We start from the raw sequence: 24,802 nt of genomic DNA, 5'->3' as shown, positions 1-24,802 counted from the left end.
GCTTAGTTTTACTTCTGGCCAGAGAGCAATTTCTCTTCTCCAAATCTCTCCTTGTCTCAAACTCAAAACTTTTATTTTTCATCTACTCCTAAGTGCAGGACTCTTTCTGCTACAACACCAACCCAAACCTAAACAGGAATCCCTTGGTAAATATACTGCACAAGGGTCATCCAGCCTCTGTTTTAAGATCTCCAGTGAGGGTGAACCCACTCTGTACTGAGGCAGCCATCACACTACACTCCACAGAAATATCAGGCAGTCATTCTTCTTGGATTCCTGTACCTTGCTGGGGGCACTGCCAGTCACTGTCACTCCACCGTCCTCCTACGTGTCCTCCAAAATAACAGACTCTTACTTAGAAGAGACCACAGAGGTCATCTAGTATAAGCCCTACCAGAACAAGAATATCTTCTACACTACAAGGCAGCTAAGTGGCAAAGAGAATCGAGTGTTGGATTTGGAGTCAGCAAGAGCAGAGTTCAAATCTGGCCTAAGACACTTACTAGCTCTGTGACCTTGGGCAAGTCATTTAACCCTGTTTGCCTCAGTTTCTTCATCTGGAAAATAAACTGGAGAAAGAAATGGCAAACCACTCCAGTATCTTTGCCAAGAGTACCCCAAAATGGGGTCATGAAGAGTTGGATATGACTGAAATGACTCAATAATATCATAGAAGCCTAAGTTTCCTCCCAAGTTTCCTCACTTTAAAATGGAATTAATAATGGGATCTACCTTGTCTGGTTTTTGTGAGGATCAAATGAGATAGCTCAGTGACAGTTAAAGGGCTATATAAAGGTTAGCTGTTGTGGCTATTATGTAGTTTCTACTTGAAAATCTCTAATAATGGAGGCCTTCTATCATGTTTTTGACAGCTCTGATTGTTAGAAAATGTTCCCATTGCTCCTTGTTTGGCCCACAGGGGCCAAGCGTAAGTCTCCTCCCTATCCATGTTACATTACTTCGAATACTCGTTTTTGTCTCCCTTTGAGACTTCTTCAGTTAAACATTCTTTAATAGGTCATCATAAGGCATGATCCCCAGGCCTCTCTCATCTTCCTCGTGACCCTCCACTTGATGAGCCTCCTTGCTGGCCTTCACACAAGACATCACGTCTGCATTCTCCATGCTTTGGAACATTCCTTTATCACTTCTGCTTCTTGGAATTTCTGATTTCCTTCAAAACTTAGCTGAAGTGCCACCTTCTACCTGTAGCCCTTCCTGATCTCCCCTGGCTGCTGGTGCCCCCAAACAATTTTGTATGTCAGTGATTAATAAATGCTTGTTGACTGTATAAAACTGCATATGCGCACATCTTCTTTGTTAGACCATTAGCTTTTTAAAGCAGGGACTGATTCCATTTATCTTTGTGTTCCTAGCGCTTATTACAGTGCCTGGCATATAGTAGGTAATGAATAAATGCTCGTTCATTGGTTGATTGGACAGGGTTACTGTATAGATGAGCTGGGTTAATAACTGAGGAGATAATCTTTAAGAATTAGTGGATGGGTAAGCTCTATATTCATATAACCCAAGATGTGCATGAGTTAGGGCTAATAGTCGTGCATTATGATTTCAGCAAGCTTTCCTAGCATTAATTTTGCAAACTCCTTTATTCTCTTACTCTAAACCTGTAGCTAGTATTGACCCATAACTCCCCAGAGCTACCTGGAAAAATCACATTAGGCCACCTCCACACACACACAGACAGTCCCCTTCCCCGCAAAGTGCATTTTTGTCTCAGGTGCCACTCATCTTGTCTTCTCTGCCCATTCACCTACCTGTCTGGGCTCTGAAAGCCTCAATCCTTTTTGATACATAGACTCTTCTTTCCCAGGTTTTCTAACTGTTCTCTGATTTACTTCCAGACGCCCCACAATCATAGGACAGTTCCTTCTCCACAATGTGCCTCTCACTTCCTTGCAACTCAGTTTTGGAAGACTGAATTTCTTACTAGTGATTCAGACTCTTCTTCCTGAGTTCAAATGTGGTCTCAGATACTTACTAGCTGTGTGACCCGGGGCAAGTCACTTAACCCCGTTTGCTTCAGTTTTCTCATCTGTAAAAGGAGCCACTCTCACCTGTGGCTCCAAGAAGCTGTAGCATGCTCACAGGCCACATGCTGGTAAAACTGTCTCAGGAGGCTGGCCGAACCAGGTTGAGGGTAATCCCTAACCTATAGGCCTCAAACCCATTGGTGAGTTAGGGGGACATCCACCCCAAGCATGTGAAGACTTCTCCCAGCAGAATGGGTGAATGAGAACAGTTTGTTTCATGAAGGCAGGAGAAGCAGGCACCGGGGAGCACTTAAAGCTTGGTGAGCCAGTGAAAACACCAAGGTCATCCACTGCATATCGGGTCATTGCCAGTCATCTTGACTTTTGTCTTGGCCCTGGAGTACAGTGACTTTGGAAGAGAGCGTGAGGCTGAGCATTTTGTGCAACTCTGCCTCACTTAAATACAATTCATGCCTGAGTCAGGACGTCACTCCATGATGTCATTGGTCCTCTTTGAAAACAAAGGATGAAAAACAAAAAAATGAACTGGTGAAGAAGGAAATGGGCAAACCACTCCAGCACTTCTGTCAAGAAAACCCCAAATGGGGTGACAAAGAGCTGGTCATGACTGAAACGACTGAACAAGAACCACATACACACATGAGTGAGTAAAAGTGTACACAGAATGATACAAAGACATTTCAGGCGGTAGAGAGTGCTAATATTTGGGAGAATCTGGAAGGGCTTCCTGTGGGAGATGAACTATGCTTTCATGGAAGTTAAGGATTCTTAGTGGCTGAGTAATGCATCCCAGACATGGGGTGTGAGGAGGGAGTATCGTGCAGAGGCACCAAATCAGGAGAGAGAATATTGTGTAGGAGAAACAGCTAGTAAGTCTGTTTGAAGGAACATACAAATGGGATGTGAATGGTTATGGAAAGGACAGTTACAGAAATGTGAAACAGAGGACAGTGTCCAGTCAGCCAGCATTCATTAAGCACCTACTGTGTACTATGCACTGTTCTAAGCACAGGAACTTCAAAACTTTCTTGCTTTTTTTCTGTTACTTTGTTTTAGCTACTCAGCTGGTATGGCCTTTATAGGTTCCTATTCATTCCCTTTAAGTCCCTTTCCTCAGTGTATGCCCAGCCCATGTCAGAAAACTTCACAATGAAGACACACTGATAGGACTAGCTAATGATTTTTCTTCACAATTTAAATTTGATACGTTTTCTGCAGCCCAACATTTCCATCCCTACCCCCACTGCCCAATTTTTGGAGCACATTTTCAACAAAAGCCTTTCTTTCTCATTCCACTCATTAGCATCCTTTCATCAACCATCCTAGAAATACATTTAAGGTTTCAAAGGGGAAGTTTTCAATAAAATTAAATATCCTCTGTCCCCAGGACAGGTGGGATAGTCGTCCTTGTACAATTGCTATGTAGGACAGAATTTTACAGCAGGAGTGGGGAGGAGTGATTAGGGAGTCAAACTGAACTCTTAACAGATGTGTGGTTTTCTTTTATTCAAAATACATCTTACATGTCTCTGAATTCTTATCCTGAACATTAAAGAATTCAGGAGCTGAGCAAAGATTCATTTGGCTGGCCTCTTAACAAGGTTCTTTCCCATAGTCTTTATGCAGTCAAAACTCCCCGTCACTTCAATGAGAGTTGTGCCTGCAGGCCTGTTGGATTGGATCCATTGTGAGACAGCTTCTGAAGGAACTGAAAAGGGGAATGATAACAGGAGTGATTTGAAAATAAGGTTTCTCAAGTCTGGAGAGTTTGTCGCTTTAGTGCACAGACAGATTTTGTTCTTAAAGACAATTGTTTTATTTTTATTGGTTGTTAGGAAACATATATTACAGATCTTTTCATTTAAAAAAAATTCTTTATGTGAACTGCTTGGGTATTAATGATAAGTAGTCAGTCACCAAGCACTTAGGGTATGCAAGGTACACAGTGTACCTTATTGTGCCATTCCTTACTCTAAGGAAATAGGTGAAAATCTCAATACATAAAAAAGTTCTTTATAGCTATAAAATGCTATGTAAATATGAGTCATTACACAAAAGATTTTAGGGACCGCTCTTGATTTTTCAAAAGGATTCCCCACAGGAGTGCTTTTAATAGCAAATTTCCCTCTGTACACCTAAAATAGAATTCACTTTCCAAAAATTCTATTTAAGTGCCAGGTTTCCAGGAGCACGGCTTTGGCATAAATTAACCTTGTAAACTTGCCAAGCTTGCACAGGTGACATACTCTCAGATCCACGTTGTCATCCTGATGGGTCAGATTAGGGGTCGCCAGGGACTAGAGACCAGATAGAGCCCCAGAGACAGGTAAGTCAGTCTGGCAGAGACCATTCAGTGGGTGGATCCAAACAAGTAGGTCCCCAGCAATCAAGAGGTCGTGCCATAGGAAAATGGAGGTCCCAGCAGGCTAGCTGGCCATGAGTCAGTCCAGCAGAGGTGCAAGCAAGGAGTGAAGTTGGTGTCAGGAAAGTTGAGAAGAAGGTAAAAGGGGACCCAGTCAGAAGGACTGAAATTCAGGAGTAGGATTTGTAATGTAGACCAGTTGTTTGGCTTAATAACCAAAATCATCATACCTATAAACTAACCTTCCTCATTAAGATGCTGATTTAAGACATGTACACCAAACAGACTCTAGAGCTGAGCTCTTGAGACTCTTCATTTTTCTGGAGAAGGAGATACCAGCTGTGCATAAGACTGGCTAGAAATATGTTTCAGACTGCGTCTCTAAGGACAAACCAGTTGCTATAGTTTTTGAGAAAAGCTGAATTGATTCAAATAGCTCATTACTAGCTAGTTACTATGTTTTCAAAATAAAGAGTTGCTTACCTAAATTCAACTACTTTTTTGCTATTTCTTCTCAGATGCACACCCAGGTTTGACCACCTGATTATTGTTTGACTACCAAATTTACCTGTTGTGATCATAAAATGATAATGTGCAAAAAACATATTCTAAACCCTTGATGCCCTAGATAAATGTAAGTAGTGATTGTATTGCTATTGATACTCTGTGTTTGTGATTCTCCTAGAACATAAGCTTCTTGAGGGCAGGGGCTATTTTTTTGTTTGTTTTGGGTGTTCATATCTCCAGTGCTTGTCATAATACCGTGCATGTGCATGGTGTGAATGAATGCGTGTTGAATTGAATTTAATTAATACGAGGTGGATAAGGCGTGATTCAGAACTGAAATACCTGACAAACTCCTGCACAGGAAGTCAAGTTGCAGTTACTAGAACTAGGTTAAAGATAAATGGGATGACTATTAATGCTGAATTGATGCTGTCAGTAATGCAGTTATTAGCCTGATTACCTGGGGTGGGGGATTTCTTATTCCTCCTGCCTAGGTAGGTGGATTGGTCCCAGAGTCCTTGGCAAAGCTGGACTTCTAAGTGGAGTTTAAGTGGTCCCAGTTTGGGAGGTTAGAGGAATGTAGGAAAAGGGAACTAAGCAATTTGTTATTCACACAAATTTGCTCGTTATTAAAAGTTGCCCTTTTTTGTTTACTTATTTTTCAGTTCTTGTTTTGCTTTGTTTTGCAAGGCAATTGGGGTTAAGTGACTTGCCCAGGGTCACACAGCTAGTCTGTCTGATGCTGGATTTGAACTCAGGTCCTTTTGACTAAAGGGCCAGTGCTCTATCCACTGGTGCCACCTAGTTGCCCCCTTATTTTTCAGTTCTTACTATAAATTGCTGTGCAGCCACTGCATGAGCAAGTAAGCTACCTTCAGCACTTTAAACCAATGTCATCTAGTGGAAGAATTCAAGATCCTTCCGTGCCCAAACTAGTAGTGCCCCCTCCCTCCCTCCCTACCCTGTGCATATTCACATATGTGTTTGTGTATGTATACGTGTATGTATATATGTATGTATGTGTGTGTATATATACTTATATACATATAGTCCCCCCCCTTAAGATACTTGAGATAGAGAACCACTGTTTTTTGTTTTTTTTTTGTTATCCCCACCAGTGCCTAGCTGTTTCATGTGTAAATGGCCATGTTGGCGCTACCTAAATCCTGGAAACCATTCAGGTCCATTCAGAATCCCTGAGCATAACAGAAGTAACAAGACTCTACCACAGAAGGGACTAGTTCTGCTGCCTTTCAGATCATCAGAATAAAAGCCTCAAAACTAAATGTTTCACAAATGTGTCCTGATGCATTTGGGGGTTTTTTGTTCCACTTTCACAAGACATAGGTACTATATAAATTTGCATTGCTAAAAATAGCCTCCTAGAGAATGTCTTATCCTTAAGCTGATTTTGAATCATAAGAGGCAATTCTCTGGATGTGGGCAGTTTTGGCACATGGCCACGTTCATTATTAATTCAAGTGCCTATCACAGTGCCTTACACAGACTTCAGTAACAAGGGCCTGTGGTTTCAGCAGGGTGGGTATTTCCCCCAACCATGGAGTTGACAACTCTTCCATACTTTAGTTGGTGGATAGTTGGTGTAGCCATAAACAGTCATAACCTATTGGCCAACCTTTTCATGCTGAGCCTTTCCAAACTGGGATATGCTAATTACATTGTCAGTCCTATTTTCAAATCCTGTTAAGCTTGGTCTATGCTTCCAGACAAATAGCCTTCAAGAACTCGGTCATCTCCACACCGAAGATTAGATTAGGTTTTAAATGCAATTTCACAAATATTTATTAAGTTCTTCTATGAGCAAGGCACTGTCCTAATAATAACTGGGGATAGGATAGGAAGGACAAAAACACAGATTTCCCTCGTATAAGCCCCTTGTTGAATTGAAACATAAAACAGAAGGGAGAATATTTTGACTTTTGTAGAAAATTCTTTAAGAAAGAAACTTTTTAAAATCTTACCTCACTAAAAGGTGTCAAACTGAGACCATACCCAACTACAATAGAACATTTATTGATCCCTTACTATGTGCAAAGCATTTATTAAGCACTTAGTGTGTGCTTAATAGTAAAGTGTCTTAAATAACATTAATAGGTATTTTTAGGTATTTTAGGTATTTTACATCCAGTAACGTCTTTTAAAAGGCAACAATGATGTTAGAATTGATAAATAAATTATTTATTAAATGTAATTAAGTGCTAGGCACTCTGCTAAGCCCTAAGGATACAAATAGAAGCAAGCAAGACAGTCCCTACTTTCCAGGAACTTACTTTCTAAGGGGAGGGAGGATATTTAAAGGGCAGTAGAGACCTGGTTCCAGGCGGGATACGGTGAAAGCTCACTGTATCCCTGACCAAGAGTCAGAGTCTGGGACTGGGGGGTATGAGGGGAGGTGCTGTGAGGAGGAGCAGGGTGAGGTGAGGCATAAGGGATGGAGAATTGCAGATGATGGCCCATGTGTAGGTAGAATGATGAGGAGATGCTTAGGAAGAAGAATTGAAACTTCTGTGACCGGTTGATTTTTTCTGGACTTCTTTCACTCTAACCATACAACTTTTTAAAGAACAGTAGTGAGATACCACGACATCTTTTCCTAATACCTATTCCAGTACTGTAATGGAAAGTACACGTCTGGGAGTCACAAAGACTTGGCTCTGTGGGACCTTCAGCAGGTCACCCTATCTCTATGGGCTTCAGTCTCCTCCTCTATAAAAAGAGGCAAATGTGATTATATCTCAAAGGCCCCTTCCAGTTCTGTCATTCTGTGAGCTTGAACATTCCGTAGAGTTGCCCCAAAGCAAGCCTGTTTTGAAAAATACTGATTTTTTTTTTTACTGTAGCTTTTCAATGGAGGCTTTTTTTAACAAGAAGATTATAAATGATATTCTTGGTTAAGTGTCAGTTGAACTAGAGGTGACTTCTGATGTCTCTGAGACCCTGTGATAGTGAGTCTCATTTTGATCATCAGGAAATTTCTCCTTATCGTCAATTTAATTCCTTCATTTTGTATTTTAAGCCATTTCTTCTTGGTCTGTCTTTAGAGAATGAGGAAGAGCTGATCACTTTATTCTGTGTAAAAAGCCCTTCGTGCCTTAAGGATATAAAATCACTTCCTCTGTCTTCTCTTTTCCATTTTTAGTAGTCTCAGTGAGCTTTTTTTTCTGACTCTTGAAACATGTTCCTGTCTTTCATCTAAATATGCTCTGAGTTTCCCAAATCCCTAGATTTTTGAAGTTGAATTTTTGAAGTTTGATCCACCTATATTTACCACTCTGTTTCATCCCTGAAATGAATAAATGTTCAGGAATATGTACTTTAAATGAGAGGCAGCATCATGCCTTCATCGCCTCGCACCTAGATAATTGCAACAGCCTCCTAATCCATCACCCAGCCTCGTGACTCTCACCATTCTAGTACAATCTCAACATTGCTGCCAAAGTCATTTTCCTTAAGCACAGATCTGTCTATGTGACTCCCCTGTGCGGTCAACTCCAGTGGCTTCCTATTGCCTCCTGTGACAAAATATAAATCCCTCTACTTTTTTTTTTTGGTGAGGCAATCAGGGTTAAGTGACTTGCCTAGGGTCACAGAGTTAGTAAGTGCCAAGTGTGTGAGGTCAGATTTGAACTCAGATTTTCCTGATTTCAGGGCTGGTGCTCTATCCACTGTGCCACCTAGCTGCCCCACACCCCTCTACTTTTAAAGCCCTTCACAATCTATCCTTGGGCTATCTTTCCAACCTCATTGGGCATTACTCCTCCTCCAACATTCTGTGATTCAGCCAGACTGGCCTATTTGTTCCTCAGACAGGATGATCCATCACTCTCATCTCCATACCTGTGTCCTGAGCTGTCCTAGATTCCTACAATGATTTCCTCCTTACCTCTTCCTTCTAGGGTCCCTCTTTTTTTTTTTTTTTTTTTTTTGGTGAGGCAATCGGGGTTAAGTGACTTGCCCAGGGACACACAGCTAATAAGTATCATGTGTCTGAGACCAGATTTGTCCTCCTGATTCCAAGGCCAGAGCTCTATCCACTGTGCCACCTAACTGCCCCAGGGGTCCCTCTTTTAAGATTTAACTCAAACACCATCTTCTTAAGAAGGCTTTCTAGTTCCCCTCAACTGTTAGCACCCTGCCCCAACTTCCTTGTATTTAACTACTTTGTACATATGTGTATTTATTTCCTTTATTATTATTTTAGATAAATTTATATATGCATTTTTTGGTTTTTCTCATTAGAATGTAAGTTTCATTGTATTGTTTCGTTTATTTGTACTTTCCCCCAGCACATAGTTAGGTTCTTAATAAATGTTTGTTGATAGATTAGTTGTTGTTGGATAGTGCATATATGGCCAGCATGGCATGACGGGGCTTGGAAGCAGGAAGACCTGGATTTGAGTACCTCCTTTGACACATAGTTGATTTGATAGTGATTTGTGACCCTAGGAAACTGACTTAATTTTTCAGTGCTTCAGTTAACTCCGTGATTTTAAGTTGCAGAGATGATAATAATAATAATCATAATAATAGCTAGCACTTAGGTGGTAGCTACTGTGTGCCAGGCACTGTGCTAAGTGCTATAAAATAGTTTCTCATTTGATCCTCATAGCCAACCTGGGAGGCAGGTACTATTATTATCCCAATTTTATACTTGAGGAAACTGAGGCAAACAAGTTAAGTGAGATGATGTTGACCTGCATTGGTAAAGGAAGTTTCCTTATCAGTGAAGTCATACTCCCAGTCTTTGTCCTTGTCCCTATATATTTTTTAATTGGCATAGTGGATAGAATGCCAGAGTTGAAGATTAGAAGACCTAGGTTCGAATCCCACCTCAGAAAGTTACTCTCTTTGTGACTTTTGGCAAATCACTTAACCTTTCCCAACACGAGGAGGCTAGTGACATATATACCATATATACCAAAATTATGATAAGCAGCAGTTTTTTGTAAGTAGCAAAGAACTAGAAACAAAGTAGATATCCGTCACTTGGGGCAATAACTAACAAATTGTGGTACCTAAATGTAATGGAATATTACTGTAATGTACAAAATGATGAATATGATAAATTCAGAAGTATGGGAAGACTTATATGAATTGGTGCAAAGTGAAGTAAGCAGAACCAAGAAGACCACGTACATGATGACTACAAGAATGTAAATGGAAACAACAGAATCATTCAAAGTGAATGTGGTGAAATTACAATGGCCAGGCATGGTTCCAAAGAAAGATGAGCAGGCATTTTTCCCAGCCTTTTTGTCGAAATGGAGGACTGTGATGTGGAACGTTGCATTTAAAGTCAGATTTGTGGGGGGGGGGGGGGGGGGGGGGGGGGGGGGGATTTGCTATCTTTCCCCCCTGCTTTTTTTTGGTAATCTTTGTTTAAAAGGATGGCTTCTGGGGAGGAAGAAGGAAAATAAATGCATTGGGAAATGTGTAAAAAGACAGCATATCAACAAAAATGAGGAAGGAGGAAAGGAGGGGGAAGGAAGGAAGAAAGGAAAGAAGGAAGGAAAAAAGGGAAAGGTGTGAGAGAGATCCTCTTCTAAAGTCTAATTCACTTCATTCTGCCATATGGTTTTCCTTTAACAATTGAATTATGTGTATTAATTTTCCTTTATATCTCTAGTAAATTCTTAAAAAGAAAAAGATCTTTCTGGTTCTCATCTTGCCCTTTCCCCAATTTAAGTTTAAGATCACCAGTAGACCTAGAAACCAAAGTTTTACTTCATGCAGAAAATTGGAATGCTTTCAAGTGCCATGAATCATTTATTTCTTAAGTGGTTCTTAAATTGTTGGTGGCTAAAAGGATGTTAAAGTAGGGAAGGAGAGGAACTAATTTGAAAAGTATCCCAGTAATCGGAAGATTTTATTTAAATCTTGACTTAGAAACACTTTGGTTTAGAATACCTACTCTCCTTAAATCTGAATGTAGTTTCCTTTCTTTTTTGTTGTAGTTATTGCCATGATCTTTGACATCTCTCTTGGTATCTTCATTGTAGATTGTATCCCCATTATCTAGCCAATGATGAGGTTACCATAATATTAAAAAGAGGAGCAAGGCTTTGTAAAAATTGTATGGGAAAGGAAGAGAAGGGGGAAAGGGCAAAACATTTCACACCCGTTCACATGGTGTGCAATGCTCTTCATCGTGACTACATATATAAATCAAGGGGACAACTAGATGGCCCTGTGGATAGAGCACCTGGTCTGGAGTCAAGAAGACTCTTCTTCCTGAGTTCAAATCCGGCTTCAGACACTTCCTAGCTGTGTGACCCTGGGCAAGTAACTTAACCCTGTTTACCAAGAAAACTCCAAATGAGGTCACGAAGAGTCAGGCATGACTGAAAAACAACTGACTTTAAATCAAATGCAGGAGACCTGGCTTTTAGCTCTGGCTCTAAAGCTATCTCTGTGACTTTGGGAAAGTCACTTACCCACTCTGGGTATCAGTTTTTCATCTGTAAAACGAAAGTGTTGACAATCTTTCAGTTCCTTTTCAGGGCTAAATTTTTGTTGCTCTGGTTAGGCATCTACTCTGACAGTTAATCACTAATGGAGGGATTCTCTGCTTGTCCAGAAGTTTGAGTAGAGAAGTGGAGAATCCATGAAAAGAATGTTTTCTCTTCCCCGTCATTCTTCTGGACACATTGTCATGCAGGCAGGGATGAAGCAAACCTCAGGTTTATATTACATACTTCAATTGTTACCGGCTTTTGTTGTTGTTTAGTCAGGTTGTATTCTTTCGTGACCCCATTTGGGGTTTTCTTGGTAAAGATACTAGAGTAGTTTGCCATTTCCTTCACCAGCTCATTTTACAGATAAGGAAACCGAGGTAGAGTTAAGTGACTTGTCCCACAACTAGTAAATGTCAGATCTTCCTTACTTGAGGGCCAGCACTCCATCTACTGAGCCACCTAGCTGCCCTACTGTTGCTGGCTAGACTGAAACAAAGTTTTCTTGGGTCACAGAAGATGAGAGAGAATTAATTCTGAAATTGTTACCATTGGCAGATGTAGATTCTAGAGATTGCTATGATAGACTGCTTGTCCAGAAAGATTATTTTATGTCATGCCTTCCTAGTGAAACATTTACTTAGATTAGTGTCAGATGTTTAATTCAAGTCTCATTAGAAGTGTTATGAAGTGGTCCTCAGCCTTGCCCTAGAGAGTCCTAAGGAGGAGTGATCATTCTCATAGAATCTTACATACAGAGGTGGAAGGGACAGGTCTTCTGAGACAACTCCCTCATTTTGTAGATCAGAGCCAAAGTTTATTTGATTTGCCCAAGGTGACACAAATAATAACTGTTAGACATCTACTTCTCTCCCTGGTTTCAACTCCTGGGAACAAGATGCCCCTCCCAGGTTAAGCTGGTCACCTCCGATATCATCACCATGCTTCTTAACTCAAGCCTTGACTGATACCACCTCCCTCAGCCTCTTCTCCTCTCTGATGGGAGGGCTGGAGAGCAGAGTAACAAACTCCTACCAATGCCTTCCTTTCTAGAGGGCAGAAACTGGACTTTTGGGCTCACTCCATTCTGCCTCTGCTGCTCTGCCTGGTTTCAGCTCCAAGGAACAAAATGCCTTAGCACAGTGCCTGGCACATAACAGGCACTTAATATGTGTTTATTGGATCTGATTTGTAGGACTTTTACCCAAAGCTTCTGACTTGAAATCCAGTGCTCTTTTCCCTATGCTATGTGCCTCAGTCTTAGTAGTCTTAGGTGAAGAGTATATAGAAGAGGTGGCACAGCTAGGTATGCAGTGGATAGAGCGCTGGGCTTGGAGTCAGGAAGACCTGAGTTCAAATTTGACCTCAGACACTCACTTGTGTGACCCTGGACAAGTTACTTAACCCTGCTTGTCTCAGTTTCCTCATTTGTAAAATGAGCTGGACAAAGAAAAGGCAAACCACTCTAGTGTCTTTGCTAAGAAAATCCCAAATGGGGTCATAAAGAGTTAGACATGACTGAACAACATATGGAAGAGAAGGACTTTGGTGTATATATGTGTATATACACACACATACACATACACAGAGATATACCTTGAGATCAGAGTTTCTTAACCTGGAGTCCATGAACTTTTAAAAATATTTTGTTAGCTGTATTTCAGTATAATTGGCTTCCTTGGTAAACTTAGCCTTCTTATTTTATTCATTTAAAAACAATATTCTGAGGAGATTATAGGCTTTATTAGGCTCCTCTTAAAGGGTTCCATAATACACGAACAAGGTTAGGAACCCTTACAAATATTTGTTTCTTTTAAAATAAATTCTAGCTAGATCACTCCCTCCTTTGTCACCAGCCAACTGCTTCGTCACTGCCGATCTGCCTGTAGCCCAGAAAAGTCACCTGTGGTCGGCTCTGAAGAGGGCTCTGCAATTAGCTCTGTTGGTTATACACAGCTGTATTGGACAGTGCTATTAGGCCTTATCCTCTGCTATTAGGTTTAGTTTCCTATTCTCTGGGGATGTTTTTCATCAGTTCACACCACTGAAATACGCATTTATGAACAGCAATTTGTTTATGGTGATACAATAAAAAAAAAACCCTACAAAAAGAAAAAGAAATTGATAATGGAGAGTCTTACTGAATGATGAGAGTATTGCAGGATCACATATCCCCTTGACCTAGCCAAACCCTGCAATCACCAACTAATGATGGAAAAACACAGAAAATCATCACTGCCAAATGGTGATCTAGTAGAATTAAAAAACTTAGTAAATAGGACTTTATTTGTTGGAAGACTGGAGTTTGATGTCAGAGCATCAGATTTTGGCCAAACTAATAGTTACTATTGCATTTGTCAAGTTAGAGATTCAGGCTTGGTATTGAAATGCTAGTCAAAAAGAATGAATATGCAAGATACGCATTATCTCAAAAGGCACAATACCATTCTTCAAACTCCAGTGGAGAATGGAAAACATATAAAAATGGTTGTTCATCAGTTCTCTTTCTGGAAGTGATACCATTTTTCATCAAGGGGCCGTTGGAACTGTCTTTGATCATTGTGTTGATTGGAGTAGCTAAGTCTTTCATAGTTGATTATCCTTACAATATTGCTGTTACTGTGTACAAGGGTCTTCTGGTTCTGCTCGCTTCACTTTGCATCAGTTCATATAAGTCTGCCCAGATTTTTCTGAAACTATCCTGCTCCTCATTTCTTATAGCACAATACTATTCCATCACAATCATGTCATCACTTGTTCAGTCATTTCCCAATTGATGGGCATCCCCTCAATTTCCAGTTCTTTGCCACTACAAAAAAAGAGTTGCTATAAATATTTTTATGCATTTTCCCTTTTCTTTAATCTCTGTGGGATCCAGACCTAGTAGTGGTATTGCTGAGTCAAATGATTTGAATAGTTTTATAGCCCTTTGGGCTATACGTAGTTCCAAATTGTTCTCCAGAGTGATTGGACTAGTTCACCAACAATGCATTAATGTACCATTTTTTGCACATCCCCTCTGTTTGTGATTTTTTTTCTGTCATGTGAGCCAACCTGAGATGTATAAGGTGATATGTCAGAGTTGTTTTAGTTTTCATTTCTCTAATCAGTGATTTAGAGCATTTTTCATGTGACTATTGATAGCTTTCATTTCTTCTTCTGAAAACTATGTGTTTATATCTTTTGACCATTTATCAACTGGGGAATTTTTTATAAATTTGGCTCATTTCCCCATATATTTGAGAAATGAGGCTTTTATCAGAGAAATTTGCTGCAAAAATATTTTCCCCCAGTTTTCTATTTCCCTTCTAATTTGGCTATATTAGTTTTGTTTGTGCAAAAACCTTTTAATTTCATGTAATCAGAATAACCTATCTTATTTCTCATAATCCTCTCCATCTCTTGTTTGGTCATAAACTCTTTCCTTATCTGTCGATCTGGCAGATACATTTTTCCATGTTCCCCTAATTTACTTATGATATCACCCTTTATATCTAAATCAGTTATCCATTTTGACCTTATCTTGATATATGGTGTGAAATGCTAGTCTCAGCCTAGTTTCTGCCAAACTGCTTTTTAGTTTTCCCAGCAATTTTGTCAGATGTTGAGTTCTTACTCCCAAAGCTTGGATCTTTGGGTTTATCAAACACTAGATTAGTATGATCATTTACTACTATGTGTTATATACCTAATCTGTTCCTCTGATCCCCCACTGTATTTCTTAGCCAGTACCAAATTGCTTTGATGATTATCATTTTGTAATATAATTTGAAATCTGGAACTGCTAGGGCTGACTTCCTTCACATTTCTTTTCATCGATTCCCTTGAAATTCTTGACTTTTTGTTCTTCAGATGAATTTCATTACTATTTTTTTCTAGCTCTACACAATAATTCTTTGGTAGTTTAATTGGTATGGCACTGAATAAATAAATTAATTAAGGTAGAATTATCCTTTTTATTATATTGGCTCAGCCTACCCATGTCCAATTAATATTTTTCTAATTGTTTAGATCTATCTTTATTTGTGTGAAAAGTATATATATAGCTCCTGGGTTTGTCTTAGCAGATAAACTTCCAAGTATTTTATATTGTCTACAGTTATTTCAAATAGAATTTCTGTTTCTTCCTGCTTGTTTTGTTGGTAGTATATAGAAATACACATGATTTATATGGGGCCCTATCTTGTATTAAAGAAAAAAATAATATTCTCCTAATTAAGTGAATTAGCACAGGAATGAGTAAGACTGCATTCTTCAATTTCTGGAGTGAAAGATTGAGGCTGGAAGTTAAGCTGTGCTTATTTTCCCAAAGAGTAAATTTCGCAGAGAGGTTTTTATACATTCTAAAGAGCACAAAGCCTTATCAGTTAACATAACAGCTTGTAGAGTAAAGCCAGATGCAGAATATAGTCAAAGGAAGGGAACATCAAAGAAGATGCAGCTGGTTCACTCTGAATTATTTTGGGCCTTCAAGGCCAAGCATATTCAATTAAAAAAAAAAAAAGAGGAGACCTTGTAGGCTTAAAATAACATTAGGATTCCTCATAGTCTCTTGTCTCCTCAGAGTAAAACTTACTGCTCAATTAAGAATTAGAAATTTTTACATATTTATCATTTTGTGAAGCTAATACTTTGTATGTATCAGACTTTATATTTTTCCCGTTTGAGTTTGTTCTTATTAGATTCATCCCAGTTCTCTGACTTTTTTAGATCCTTTTGGATCCTGATTCCATTCTTTTTAAAAAAGAAAACCAGCCTGCACATTGAGAAACCATTTAATTATGGCAAAAATATGAACATCACACATTCTATATAAGTCATTGCCAAATTATCTGTGTTCTCCACAATGTGCTAGAAGTGAAATCCTCAGAACATCTATGGCAAACTGGTTGTGGAGGTCTTAAACTCCTGACGTTGTCCCTCTCCTCACCTCTTTAGTGTCTTATTAGTATCCATAGAGCCATACTACTTTTTCTGTCCCTTGTGTTATTTACATCTTACCTCATCTCAGCAATTTGTCTTACCTTGTCTTATTTGCTTACTACCTTTACCTGTTCTATCTCTTCTGCTCCTTCTTTTTTGTCTCCTTGAGGTCCTTCCAGGTATCGTTTGTGCCCTCCTGTTCCTCACTCTCTTCATGTCCCTCTTCTTGTATTTTCTTTCTCCTCCTCAAGTCCACTCATTTCTGCACCCCAAAATTCAATCTCAGATCTTTCTTTAAAATTCCAAAGTCCTCCAAATTATCTTCCCAGTTATTTTTCCCATTCTCATAACTTTAGCTCAAGCCTTCTCCTCTTGTTCCATCTCAATATGATCTTTTCTGTAGGAAGCTAGAAGTAGAATTCTTTAATCATATGTACATACATATATGTGTGTGTGTGTACACACACACACACACACACATTTATCTTGTTAATTACTGGTGTTTTTTTAAACCCATTTTATAAGGTATAGACTTTTAAAAGTCACATTTACATCAAAAGACTTCTTTATGGGTGAAGGAAGGGGTCAGCCTAGACAATTACCTCATGCTACTAAAAAGACTTCAGCAAAAGGACTTCCAGGAACTGAGTTAGTCCTCTGCTATGTGTACTATATTATTGAGTTCACTTTCCCTTAGACCCTCTATGTACTGGTAGAAAAATATGTCAAACTTTTGGGGGGAATGTTGGTATCAACTGAACCAACTATATCACTATAGTAAATACCTTGTCCCAGTAGCTAATTAAGTCTGGCTTACTAATTGACATCAACTTATAATTGTGGTGGTAAGTATACCAGTAGGGGCTCATGGGCTATATAATACTAGAAAGGAAAACTTCAACCCTTTAAGGTTAACTTGAGGATGCTAAGGGAACCTTGTAGCCAGCCTCTAGGGACCCAACCAATGCAAATGGAAGTTTGGGATAGTTGCCTCAAAGCATGTGATACTTCTATTTTAGATAGTCAAGCATGGTTTTTGGCTTTATCACTTCCTTAGTTTTCCTTTTACTTTGAATTGAGAATAGGCATTTGAAGAAAAATTTTCTAGCTATTTCACAGTGTGCTTGTTGTGAATTATTTATGACTTGGATCATGGATACTTCCTTCCCAGATTGCATCTAGTGTAATAGAATGGTATGATTTGCCTTAAATTGTCAGTCTTAGATTCACTGTTTCTCTCACTGTGATTTACCTTCTCCCCTCCCGCCCCATCTTAACTAAAAAAGAGAATACAACATTATTTATTTTTTACTTACAGATGATCTTGAGATGCAGTTCTTGAGAATGGTGTACTACAACTGAGGTACAATTTTCTTTGGGTTGGTTTCAATCTAACTCAGTAATTTGTCTCTTTCTCTTTTAAGTTAGAACTAAATTGAACATAAAATTCATCTATATGATTGTTTTAGGAACATATATGTTGAATTTATTACTTGTAACAATGTATATTTATTAAATTTTTAGAATTATACATTTGAAAAGTAAGCTGTGCAGTTTCATGTATAGTTCTCTTTTCTGTTCTATGTGTATGGAAATGCTTTTTTTATTTGGTGTTTGTGAAGTTCAGAATTTTTTTTAATATTCCTCTTTTTAAAAAGGTATTGATTGTACTTTCCTGTACCTTTTACCACTTTAATGGTCTTTTTCTGCCTCCTTCATCACCTTCTCTTCCTCCTATCTCAAAACTTTGTCCTCATACTTCTTGACTTTTCTCCCTATTCTTTCTCATAGTTCTTAGCACAATGCCTAACTCATAGTAGGAGCTTAATAAATGTTGGTTGATTGATTGATTGGTGGTATTTTCGGATCCCATCCAGTCAGTACTTTTAAGCAGATAACTCCCAAATCTACATTTCCAGTTTATGACTTATTTTTGTGGAAGTCTTCACTTATGTTCTTAATTTAAGAGCATTTTTCCTTTTAAGTCTCTAAAGAAAATAAGGCATGGGAACATTTTCAATAAAGAAAACTAAAATACAACTGCTCTTAGGTGTGACTTATCTATTGAACATCTGATTTGCAAGAGATTTTATGTAATTTTAAACAAATCCATTTTGTAATTAGTAGGGATTATCTCTGTGCATTCCCTAGTGAAATGTCCCAAATGGATATCCGTCTATTTGAATTATTATTGAATTTAACAGTATATAGACTTAAGATAATTACTTTTCAAATAATGTAATAAATTTTGTACATGCTTAATATCAATTAAATGTGAATTTTGCCAATATTTGTTTTGAATATTAATATAATATAAAACAATATTTGTTTTGAATATTAATAAATAATCAAGTGACATTTAGCCAACTGAAAACACTTCTTAAAAACATTTGAAAGCTAATATATTCTCTTAAACTGTCAACCTTGTTTTAGAAAATGAATTGCAAGCTATATGGTATGTGTGATATACAAATGTTGACTAAATCATTCAGGGCTATATAGCTATCCTTTAGCTGTCTATGTAGAGATATAATATATAGTTGATTGATCCAGTGAGCATCAGAGAGAAAAATTGCATGATTAACTACAGTTTTGTGTTTAAAATCAAATTCTCTCTCAAACTGTTTGCTTTTCTATATAGCTTTATCTACGGCCATGTTGGAATAATATTTAAATGAGAGATTTTAAACCTGTAATTGAAAAACTTAAAAAAAATTTTATAACTGCATTTCAGTTTTGTTGGTTTCCTTTGTAATTTTATGTATTTTATTTTATATATTTAAAAACATTCTGAGAAGGGGTCCATAAGTTTTACCAGAGTGCCAAAGGATTCCATGACAAAAAAGGCTAAGAATGGTTAAAATGAACTACTTTTGTGTTCTCTTAATTTGACATTTCTCTTAATTTGAATGTCAAATTACTTTTGTTTTTTCGACTTTTTATTGCTTCAAGCCAGATGGTTTGACTTGGGCTTTTTTCCAAGGTCTGGTCTCAACCATTTCCCCCAAGCCTTTCCAATCATTCCACCTGAGAAATCCAATTAGTAGTCATAGCCATTGCCACTAACCTACTGAACATATTTAATTTAAATACTTGAAAGTCATAGTGGGAGGAGAGGATTTGGAGTCAGTCAATAAGCATTTAAGTGCTTACTATATGCCAGGTACTGTTCTACACTCTGGGAATAAACATAAAAACAGACAGTTCCTGTCCTGAAGGAGCATGCCCCCTGAAAAGGGGAAGGGGGCATTCTGGGGAGAAATGAATTCATACCTGACCTGGGAACTTTCCTTAAGATGGAGTTTCTGGGAAGAACCAAGTAATCAGAGGAATCCATATCAGAGTGGCCCAAATTATTTCACTGTTAGAAGGATGGGTCAGAGTGAACTTCCAGGGTGAGGAGGCAGCTGTGTCCTGTGGAGAAAGTCTGCAGACTCAGAAGTGGAGTCTGGAGAGAAGCTGAGGTTGAATCCCAGCTCTGCTCTTTGATACCCTCTTGACTTTAAACAGATCACTTTGTATTTTTGGGCCTGGGTTTCCTCATCACAAAATGAGTAAATTAAACTAGATAATCTTTTCTACTCCAAATCTGTGCTCCCATGATGTGGATCTAATAAATTAGTTGGTTTTGTTAAAAGATCTAATTTTACATTGGTATCTAATTTTGGAGAGTAGCTGGCCTTTGGGAATAAAAAATCATAAAAACAGTACATCATCTTTATGATCATCATAACAACTAGCATTTTTATAGTGCTTAAAAGTTAGCAAAGTGCTTTACAAATATTAGCTCATTTTATCCTCAGCAACCATGGGAAGTAGGTGCTATTACTATCCCCATTTTACTGATGAGAACATTAAGGCAGACAAAGGTTAAGTGACTGGTATGGGGTCACACAGCTAGTAGGAATCTAAGGTCAAATTTGAACTTAGGTCTTCCCTACTCCAGATCATCAGCGTTCTATCCATTGCATGACCTAACAGCTACCCAGTGTTTGAATAATTTTTGTGAATTGCTTCTGAGAAAGGCCACTTTAACATATGTAGTGTTTGTTGTGATGAACATTTAAAGTAAATGAAAGAATCACACCAGAATCTGAGGCTATTGTGTGAGAATATGCCAGGATGTTCTCTAGCTAGCTCGTACCAGCTTGCAAGAATGGATTATTAAATTTTCATTAAACATTTACATCTCAGAAATTGACAAATGTTGCAAATCGTGGCTTCATTTATTTTGTTGATTCTCCAGACTTAAGAAAGTTATGGGAAAAGTGTTAAGAATGCAGATTAAACTTAAAAATGTGTCATATATACTTTTTTTCCCCAGAGGCCTAGTTAAACATTTATCAGCACACCCCTGGAACTTGGGATTTAAGATGAATATAACATAATACTGAAGTCTGCCAAGAAACACATACTTCAAAGCAGTACATATATTGTTAAAGTATTTGTTCACATTACGGATACAATAAGGAACCCTATTTTCAGTCATGGACCAGAAACCAGTATTTCTTTCACTGACTTAGAATATACCACATTTGTGACTTTAAGGCATAAAGGAATGATACTCATTGCTTCTGTTGTTGTTGTTGAGTCATTTCAGTTACATCCAACTCGTTGTGACCCTATTTTGCTGTTTTCTTGGCAAAGATACTAGAATGTTTGCCATTTCCTTCTCCAGCTTATTTTACAGATGAGGAACTGAGGCAAAAAAGGGTTAAGTGATTTGCCTAAGGTCACCCAGCTAGTAAGGATCTGAGGCCAGATTTGAACTCAGGACTTCTTGACTCCAGGGCTGGCACTCTACCCACTGTGCCACCCAACTGCCCCTTATTCCTTCTATTGACTCTAATAACTTTTTGACTTCTCTGCAGCTGTTGACACTTTTAGTTACTTTCTTCTTCTGCATACTCTCTCCTTTCTAATGTTTTAATGACGTTGCTCTCTCCTGATTCTCCTCCTACCTGTCTGATCTCTGCCTAGTCTTCTTTGGGGGGAATCTTCATCTAGGTCCTACTTACCATGGTTATCCCCCAAGGCTCTGTTCTAGATCCTTCTCTTTCTCTATTCTGTCTCCATTGGTGAGTTTTCATTGGTTCATGAGCTTTCATTGGTTCAGTTATCTCTATGCAGATGATTCACAGATTTGTTTAGTCCTAACCTCTCTTCTGGATTCCAGTCTCACATCAATAACCTCTTCATGTACATCTTGAACTAGATGTCCCACAGACATCTTTAAATTAACATGTCCAAAGTAAATTTTGTTATATCCTTCTCCATTGCCCTTGCCTCTTTCTAATTTCTTTATTTCTAACCTCTAATTATTTTTTAAATAATATTTTATTTTTTCCCCAATTACATGTTAAAACCATTTAAAACGTTTTTTTTGTGGTTTTGAGTTCCAAATTCTGTCCCTACCTCCTTTCCTTTCCCCCTTCCTAAGATAGTAAGCAATCTAATATAGGTTATACATGTGCAATCATGTAAAATATTTTCATATTAGTCATTTTGTACAAGAAGACTTGAAAGAAAGAAACAAAGAAGGAAAAAAGTAGTATGCTTCAGTCTGTATTCAGACTATCAGTTCTTTTTCTGGAGGCGGATACCATCTTTCCTCATAATCCTTTGGAATTATCTGAGATCATTTTATTGCTGAGAATATCTAAGTCATTCACAGTTCTTCATAGTACAATATTATTACACTGTGTACAATGTTCTCTTGGTTCTGCTTACTTCACAATACATCAGTTCAGGTAAGTTCTTCCAGGTTTTTCTGAAATCATCCTACTTGTCATTTCTTATAGCACAATAATATTCCATCACAATCATATACCATAACTTCTTCAGCCATTCCCTAATTGATGGGCATCCCCTCAATTTCCAATTCTTTGTCACCAGAAAAAGGGCTACTATAAATTTTTTTTTACTATAAATATTTTTGTACACATACAAAATTTACACTACATACATTTGTAGGTATATTGTTATTTACTTCTTTTCTCCCCGTTAGAATGTGAGATCCTTAAAAGCAGGGATCGTGTTCTTCCTTTCTGTGTATGTCCAGTGCTTAGCACAGTACTTGGCACTTTGTGAGCACTTAATAAATAACTACTTTAGTCACCTCCTCCAAAATCATGGTGGAGTGATTCCTGCAGGTCAACATTCCAACCCAAATCCAATCGGTAACAGCAATGCAAATTCTAAAAAGTGGTATTTCAACCCATTAGGACTAACTGAAGTGAGAGCTGAGTGGCCACGGTAAAAACCTTTACTCACACTTTCTGTTCTTGACTCTTACATCTTTTAAGAGATACAGCACATGTCTCCAGTCTCTCAGATAACTTGGGAAGACTTCTGGGCTCTTTTTTGGTGGGGAGGGGGTGAGAGAGTATATGCTAAGTGGCTGAACCATCATTGCTGTGTACTCTAGCTCAGTTGCCCTTCCCATTCAGAGACCAGAATTGCTAGACTCTTACTTTAAGGGAACTTATCTCCCAAGAATTATTCTTTTTTCTTTCTTTCCTTTCCTTTCCTTTCCTTTTCTTTTCTTTTCTTTTCTTTTCTTTTCTTTTCTTTTCTTTTCTTTTCTTTTCTTTTCTTTTCTTTTCTTTTCTTTTCTTTTCTTTTCTTTTCTTTTCTTTTCCTGTCCTGTCCTGTCCTGTCCTGTCCTGTCCTGTCCTGTCCTTTCCTTTCCTTTCCTTTCCTTTCCTTTCCTTTCCTTTCTTTTCTGGTAATCAGGGTTGAGTGACTTGCCCAGGGTCACACAGCTAGTAAGTATCTTGTGTCTGAGCCCAGATTTGAACTCAGGTCTTCCTGACTCCAGAGCTGGTGCTGTGACCACTGAGTCTCCTAGCTGCCCCCAAGAATTAGTCTTATGCCAGACAGAAGCAACATTGTCAATCGCTTAAGTATCTGGCACATTAATATTGACTGCATCTAAGAACTGTAGCTCCAACAATTGAGGATACAGATGAATGAAATGAAATTTGGAATTTTAAGATTCCATTTAGTCTTATCCTTTCATTTTAATATGTTTGAGGGATTATCCGATCTGCAAAAAAAAAATTGAAAGGTAATATAATAGTTTTCAAGTATTTGAAGAGAGTAATGATCATCTGTTTTCAATCATAGTAAAACAGAAGGCTTAGATTTATAGAAATGGGAACATTTGTCAATTGATTGGATATATTAGGGGAGGGAGAATGAGAATTTCAGGATAACATCAGAGTTACAAACTTTGTGATTGGAAGATAATGGTCACATTGACAAAACTATGGAAATTTGAAAAAGGAGCAGATTTTAGGGAAAAGATAATGATTTCTATTTTGAGATGTCTCCAGGATATCCAGGTCAAAATGTTTAGTAGGGATTTGGCCTATTGTGGGATTGAAACTCAAGGGAGAAACAGGAACTCGGGATATAAACACACACACAAGCACACACACAGAGGAGTCTGAAAACAGATTGGAAGCATACTATTTGCTCTCCTTTTCCTTTGTTGTTTTGTTTTAGTGCTTCATTCTCTGGTTCCTCCCATTAGTTCTAATTATTATTTACTTCTTTTTTTTCCTCTCTCTTTTTTTTTTTTTTTAGGTAATTGGGGTTAAGTGACTTGCCCAGGGGTCTGATTGTTCTTTACATCATGACTAATGGGAAAATGTGCTTAACCTGAATGTACGTGTAGAACCTTTATCGGATTGTACATCATCCCAGGGTTGGGAGGGAAGAAATGAGAAGGGGAGAAAATTTAAAACTCAAATCTTATGGAAGTGAATGTTGAAGTAAAAATAAATAAATTTTTTTTTTAAAAAGAGATACATTTAAACCCTTAGAAGCTGATGATGTTAGCAAGAGGGATGGTATTTAGAGAGAAGAAAGCCTACCTTGGGAAATACCTATGTTTAAGGGGCATAATATGGATGATGAGCCAGCAGAGGAGCTGGAGAAGAAGTGGTCATAGATAAGAAGAGGAAAATGAGGGGAGAGTAGTGTCGTGAAAATCTAGAGAGAAGAGAGTATCCTGGGAGTACAGGTGGTAAGCAGTGTTAAGTTCAGCAGAGAAGTCACAAAGGATGAGGACTAAGAAAAAACTATGGCAATAAAGAGTTTATTGGTAACTGGAGTGAGTTGTTTCAATTGAGTGATGAGGTTAGAAGCCAAATGACAAAGAGTTGAGCAGTGAGTGAGGAGAACAGATAGAGGCAGCAAATGTAGTCAGCTTAGAAAGGGGGGCGATGTAGAGGATGATAACTTGAGGGAAGTGGTCGGTTCTAGGGAAGACTGATCCAAGACAGTCCCGAAGGTCTCCGGATGTGAAATGTTGTCCGTTTCCAGAAAATGAACTGATGGTGTCTGAATACAGACTGGACTATTTTTCATTTTTTTTTTGTTCAAGTTTTCTTCCACAAAATAGCTAATTTGAAATGTTTTGCATGATTGGACTTATATAACCTATATCTGATTGCTTACCATCTCAGGGTGGGAAGCATAGATTTTGGAAAAATCAAAACTTAACAATTTTAAAC

The 24,802-nt window shown here is 38.2% G+C and overlaps 1 protein-coding gene across 2 annotated transcripts in view; it reads left to right on the top strand.

The window, feature by feature from the left end:
• LOC114053919 (phosphoprotein associated with glycosphingolipid-enriched microdomains 1-like) overlaps nucleotides 1-24,802 on the top strand; it is a 230,057-nt gene that overhangs the window by 21,138 nt on the left and 184,117 nt on the right. The window contains exon 2 of one of the 2 annotated variants that reach the window (XM_027877053.1): nucleotides 17,599-17,643. The exons of the other annotated variant lie outside the window; for it this stretch is intronic. The gene's annotated coding sequence lies outside the window, so the exon portion shown is untranslated. The remainder of the gene's footprint in view (nucleotides 1-17,598; nucleotides 17,644-24,802) is intronic. 2 annotated transcript variants of the gene reach the window in all.

The sequence above is a fragment of the Vombatus ursinus genome, unplaced genomic scaffold (assembly GCF_900497805.2).
Source record: "Vombatus ursinus unplaced genomic scaffold, bare-nosed wombat genome assembly UNPS02014812.1, whole genome shotgun sequence".
NCBI classification, from domain to species: Eukaryota; Metazoa; Chordata; class Mammalia; order Diprotodontia; family Vombatidae; genus Vombatus; species Vombatus ursinus.
Note: the sequence above shows the minus strand (reverse complement) of the source record. Positions and strands in the feature narration are given on the sequence as shown.